The sequence below is a fragment of the Mustela nigripes genome, chromosome 7 (assembly GCF_022355385.1).
Source record: "Mustela nigripes isolate SB6536 chromosome 7, MUSNIG.SB6536, whole genome shotgun sequence".
Taxonomy (NCBI): Eukaryota; Metazoa; Chordata; class Mammalia; order Carnivora; family Mustelidae; genus Mustela; species Mustela nigripes.
Window position 1 is genome coordinate 57,163,404 of NC_081563.1, and position 6,005 is coordinate 57,169,408.

General features: G+C 40.2%; 1 pseudogene; it reads right to left on the minus strand.

Moving 5' to 3' along the window:
• Window positions 1–1,746: 1,746 nt before the first annotated feature.
• On the minus strand, window positions 1,747–1,919 carry LOC132022951 (U2 spliceosomal RNA; annotated as a pseudogene).
• Between the last annotated feature and the right edge of the window lie 4,086 nt (window positions 1,920–6,005).

Here is a 6,005-nt window from a genome sequence, read left to right on the forward strand (position 1 = left end):
TGTGCGCTCTCTCTCTCTCTCTGACAAATAAATAAATAAAAATCTTTAAAAAAAAACAACAAATTTCTTATATATGCTAAGACATCATTAAAAGTGTGTGTTCTTATTGTTTACTTAGGGAATACTTTATTAGTCTCCCCTGCAAAATTGAGAGGGCTGATACATGAATATCATAAAAATGGAAATAAAGTCCTCTAATGGGCAAAGGCCACTCTAAGAGATGTACTCAGTTACTCCATTACCTTCTGTCATGAGCAAATTTGGTTGTTCACAAGTATTAGGTTCTTTTTAGTAAACATGGGTAACATCCAATAGTTAGAGGTGGACAGAATCTATAGATCCCTTCCCTTGTCATTTGATTAAAATGAAATTAAGTCTCAGACCAAAGTCTGCTGTATACACACTCATTCATTTAGCAAGCAGGCCCCCAAACACTCACACAACCTAGTCTATAAACTTGAAGAAGGTCCAGCTTTCTGTCTTCTTCGAAAATTTTAGGTTCACCAAAGGCAAACATGACAATAATCTAGCAACAGGTCTCAGGTCCTTTATAACTACATTCATGAGACCTTATAATTCATGAGAATGCTCAGATCAATGACTGAGCACAGCACCACTTCAGAATGAAACCTCTGGCACCATTTTGAAAGGTATAGAGTATGAACTAAATTCCTATGCCCCATTTCTGCAATATTTCTGGCTAATCCATTTATCTTGAACACCACTTCCTTCTCCTGTGAAAACTGACAAAGCCCCCAGTGTTGATTAGGTATAAAGATATCTGAAGTAGGGTGCCTGAGTGGCTCAGTTGGTTGAGCATCCACCTCTTGATTTCAGCTCAGGCATGATCTCAGGATTGTGAGATAAAGCCCCGCATCAGGTTCCACACTCAGTGGGGAGTCTTCTTGAGATTCCTTTCCTATCCCTCTCCCATTGCCCCTCCCCCCCGACTCTCATGCACTTACCCTCTCTCTGTAAAATAAATAAACCCTTAAAAGAAAAAAAGGAGAGCTGAAGTCTACCTCTGTTGTGTGGTCTTCTGATTAGAAGCTTTCAAAACACTAACTACCCACCCCAGACATGTATGCTCCATCTTAGGGTAAAAGACTGTCCCTAGGATAAAGGCAAAAATAAATTTACTTACAAACACACACATATCATGTATACCAACATAAGGGTGTGTTTGTGTGTATGCATATACATAGAAGTATACAGATAATTAGGTAGCTCTAGATATAAATATATAAAGTCAGGCTATCTGTGTCAAAGTATTTTGAAGTAAATTATAGGCAACAAAATAGTGCCCTCATATTAAAAACAAAAAGGCTTTAAAATCCAAATAAAAGAAGGAGGTAAGTGTGGGATACTTAAAAGTCTTCGTATCATTTTCAGGGATGAGTTTTAAAATTGTTTCATTTGAAAGAAGCCTGAATACATTAGACACATAGAGAAATAATCCCACTGTTAGTATAATCACTTACATCTGTCAAATGTGCCCTGATGTATAATATGCTTTCTTTTATTCCAGAGGATCCCAAAGAAATAAAACTTTAGATGAAATTGCAAAGGGAGAAAAGAGAATATTATTATCCAGTATTGAATCCTGCCAAAAAAATACAATATCCTCAAACCACTCATAGGTCAAATGATAACCATCCCATTGGATGGATGCTATAGGGGAGAAACAAACAAGTTCAAGAGAAGGATGAAGAAGGAGCCAATGGCTCCTGGGAAAATCAGGGAACAGAATCCTAGGCATCATAGAGTTTTGCATAAATTTGCCTGCGTGAGAAGCGGATGTCCACCTTGACTCCCTAATCTGTCAAATGAGGAAGACAGACTGCCTCTCAGAGAAGTGAGAATTAAACTGATAAGAACAGATACTACACTTGATATTAGCCAAAAGGCCAAGAAGCAATGAGAAGTGAGAATTAAGAGGGACTTTGTATTTAAATCCTGAACATCGTATTCACATGCAGGAATCCATCTTATAAAATCAAGAAGCAGGCTGCAAAGAGATCTACACTAAGATTCAGAAGCCTTGAATCCCAACCTCAGCTCTGCCCCAGCTGACTGCATGACCCTGGGTTAGTCTCTTCTCTCTGCACCTGAATCCCACGTGGTGAAACCGTTCTGTTGCCTCCCATGAGGACCAAGTGGGATCAAAGACTGGATATTGAAGAGTTGAGCACTTTGCAAATAAATACATGACACTATTTTCATCACAAATAGAAGATACTTTCCTGAGTCCAAACATCAGAAAAGAAAATTCAGGGGGTCAGGTAGAAAGAGAGGAATCAACCTGTTCTGCAGCAGAAAATGAGGAATCCTTCTAAGGCTAAGCCTTGGCCTTCAAAACCCTCACCCTCTTTGGCATGATGCTCTTTTATTGGGCCGTGAAAGAACTGAGGCAGATCTAAACGTGTCCCCTGGCAGATCTAAATGTGTTCCTTGGAATCCAACATTGAGTGGAGGGTCTCTCACCAGTAAAGTTCTGGCACGAGGGTCACCCATCTCTCTCTCCCAAGTAAAAGAGAAAAAAATCAAGTCTGAGGCTAGGGTGGCCTCTCCATTCTTTGCAGAGAACCAGGGGTCCTGATGAGAGCTCCCCAGTAAGGGTAAGAAGTCAAAGGCGATGCCCCATGCCACTTAGCCCTTAATCTCCACTTTAAGCGCATTTTAAAAGTCTTCAAAGTGGATCTTTGATCAGAAGGAAAATGTTGGGGATGCCTGGTGGCTCAGTTGGCTAAGCAGCTAGCTGCCTTCCGCTCAGGTCATGATCCCAGCATCCTGGGATGGAGTCCCACATCGGGCTCCTTGCTCTGCAGGGGGCCTGCTTCTCCCTCTGCCTCTACCTATCACTCTACTTTCTTGTACTCTCTCTATCTCTCTGACAAATAAATAAAATCTTAAAAAAAAAAAGAAAAGAAAGAAAAAGAAAATGTTTAATTTAAAAGGTTGTCTTTTGGGGCACCTGAGTGGTTTAGTGGGTTAAAGCCTCTGCCTTCAGCTCAGGTCATGATCTCAGGGTCCTTGGATGGAGCCCCACATTGGGTTCTCTGCTCAGCAGGGAGCCTGCCTCCCCTTCTCTCTCTGCCTGCCTCTCTGCCTACTTGTGATCTCTGTCAAATAAATAAATAAAATCTTTAAAAATTATAATAAATAAATAAATAAAAGTCTGCCTTTCAGTTGATCTTAGCCAAAAGGCTGAGAAGCGATTAAAAGGCTACCTTTCAAGAACAGTTGGTGTATCCCCAAGGAGTGGCCATTTTAAAGAATCTTACTAATGGGAAAGTCTCTTAGGTTTAAATGATAGCATCACAGGTGCTGGTTCTGGGCTCTGGAAGGTACCAGGGGCCTGACCAGCCTCAAAGCTTCTATAACTGTTTGCACTCAATCTCAGAGGGCCCTGTGATTTTTAATACCTTCTTTTATTTCCTTTTGCTTTTATAAAATAATTCATCTTTCACATGTGCCTGTATTGTATATATATAGATTAAATAAGAATAATAAAAGGAAACCTGCACACCCTCCTTTTGGGTTCAGAAATAGACACTACCAAGATATCTTCAGCTCTTGTGTGCTTCTTCTTAGTGGTCTTGTGTTTTGGTTTTTGTTTGGTTTGTTGTTGTTGTTTTACTGTGGCCAATCCTAACAACACAACATAACTCAAAATAAGACCTAAGGAATATGAGATATCCTATCTATTTTGCTTTTTCCACAGCAATTGTCATGATATTTTCTGTGCTAAAAAATCTGGGCAAACCACCAGCCAGTATGAGTATTATTTGTGGGAAAATGAGAGCAAGTAGTTTAAATCAATCCTGCCCGGAAAAGTCCAAAGCACAGAGTCATCAACCCCTTAGCATTTAGCAGACTATCCATCCACTAAGAAGACAGACCCTCAGTGAATATTTATTTAATTGAATTCTGGTTTTACTTCATCTAGTGAATATCGCATAGATTCTGATCAACATCAGACATAAAACTACTGCACTAAGCAAATGGTCTCCAAAGTAGGTCTCAATCCCCTCCCCCACAAGGTATGTATTTACCTATACCATTGGGGTATAGGAAGAAACATTAGAACTTTTATTTATACTTGGGTTTTTCCCAAACTTTTAAATGTTTTGATTTGGGGCTTTTATCTTATAATGGCTATAACATGTAGCATGTAAGTGTATATGCAGCATGTACTACATAGTATAACATACGGCATAGTATACTGGGCATAGTATGCAGCATAGCAGCACATTAGGGCATGCTGCTACAGCACCATACTCACACCTAATTGGAATAGACAACAGGAAAATAAACTTAAAAACCCAAAGTCAGGTCTCCCCATGAGCTTCCAAGACTCATTCATTCATTCATTCATTTATCCATCCAAAAACATACTTTATTGATCTCCTTATGTGTGCCATGCTCTATTGCCCAAACTGCATCAGACAGAGACGACAAAGCAGGTCACACCCTGCCTGTCCTGCTGCCCATGGGACATCAGCTGCTTCATGGCTCAAATAACTAGTGTATAAACTGAATTGCCCAGAGTGAGCACATACACAACCGAATGTGCACCTCCCCCCAATAAGAGGATGAAGATGAAAGAAATGAACCAGGCCCAGGATCCTAATCCTGATCACAAATTTTTTTGTTCATTAAGAATTTATAGCACCCACTTAATATGGCTCTTTTAGTCACACCCTTTTGAAACTACTCTCAGAAGAAAGTCCTACAGTTGATAAGGAATGCAATTTTATTTTATTTTTTAAAGACTTCCTTACTAGAGAAGGAGAGCAGGAATGCAGAGGGGAGGGGCAGAGGAAGAGGGAAACAGAGTGTCAAGCAGACGCCAAGCTGAGCATAGAACCCAACATGGGGTTTAATCTCAAGACCCTGAGATCATGACCTGGGTCAAAACCAAGAGTTGGATGCTTAACCAACTGTGCCACCGAGGCACCCAAGGAATGTGATTTTAAATGCCCTTGCCATGGAGTAAGGTAACCTACTAAGTTTGCACTACATTGTAAATGGCTTGTATCCAATGCTCTCTAGAAAACCAGTTTTGCTGGAAGGAGAGATGGAAAAGAAATTAACACCAGAGAACGAGCCTATGGCACCTACAGGTGAAGCAAGAGGACCTTACAGATGCAAGCACAGACTGAGAAAGGAGACACCAGGCCACACTGCACCAGAACAGACAAGTTTACCTTGCCAGGTTTGCCAAGAGCTAAGTTAGGCCCAATACTTGCCCACGGGCCCCAAAACCTTAGTTACCATAGAGAATGTTAGTGCTGAAAGGAAGCAGAGACAAGTGCCTGGGATAGATAGATAGGAAAGCTCATCCAATGAGCTGTCAGCAAACCTGGTGACAGAGGCAAACATGCAAAATGAGGTTAAAAACTCTCAGCCATGTTGCGCATTTTGAAGCACTAGCTCAATTCTACATTCTGAGTGTTTTGAATCACTCCACTCCAACTATTCCCTCCGGGTTTGGTTTGCGTTTGGTTTTGGGGTTTTGATCCTCTTTATCTTTCCCCCTCGGGGTTTTTGATGTAAGATTCTTGGCACTTCTCAGAGTATTGCCAGAGGTGAGGAGGCAATAGTGATGATTCTTGTCTATAATCCATCCCAGAGATGAACCTGGGAACAATGCACTGTTGTTTTGCTGGATAAAATAAGAAAGAGATTTTACTTACTCTGCAAGACTTACAGTTTAATGTCCTATGCCAACTTGGGGGAAAGACAGAACAATACCTAAATGTACCTTTCTACTTCCTAAGAATAAGAAATTGAAATAGCCAAGTAGTTATATTGAATCCAGACACAAGAAAAACAGTAGACAGTATTCATCTGCAACTCACAGAAAGGTCATCAGCTCAATCGTGTGAGTTTCTGTAAAGATGTGATTTCATTTTAAACAATTCTACTTCAAAATTACTGATATTAAAACTGTTAATCCAAATCATGAGCTCTCTTTTAAATATGTAGAGATATCATTTTAA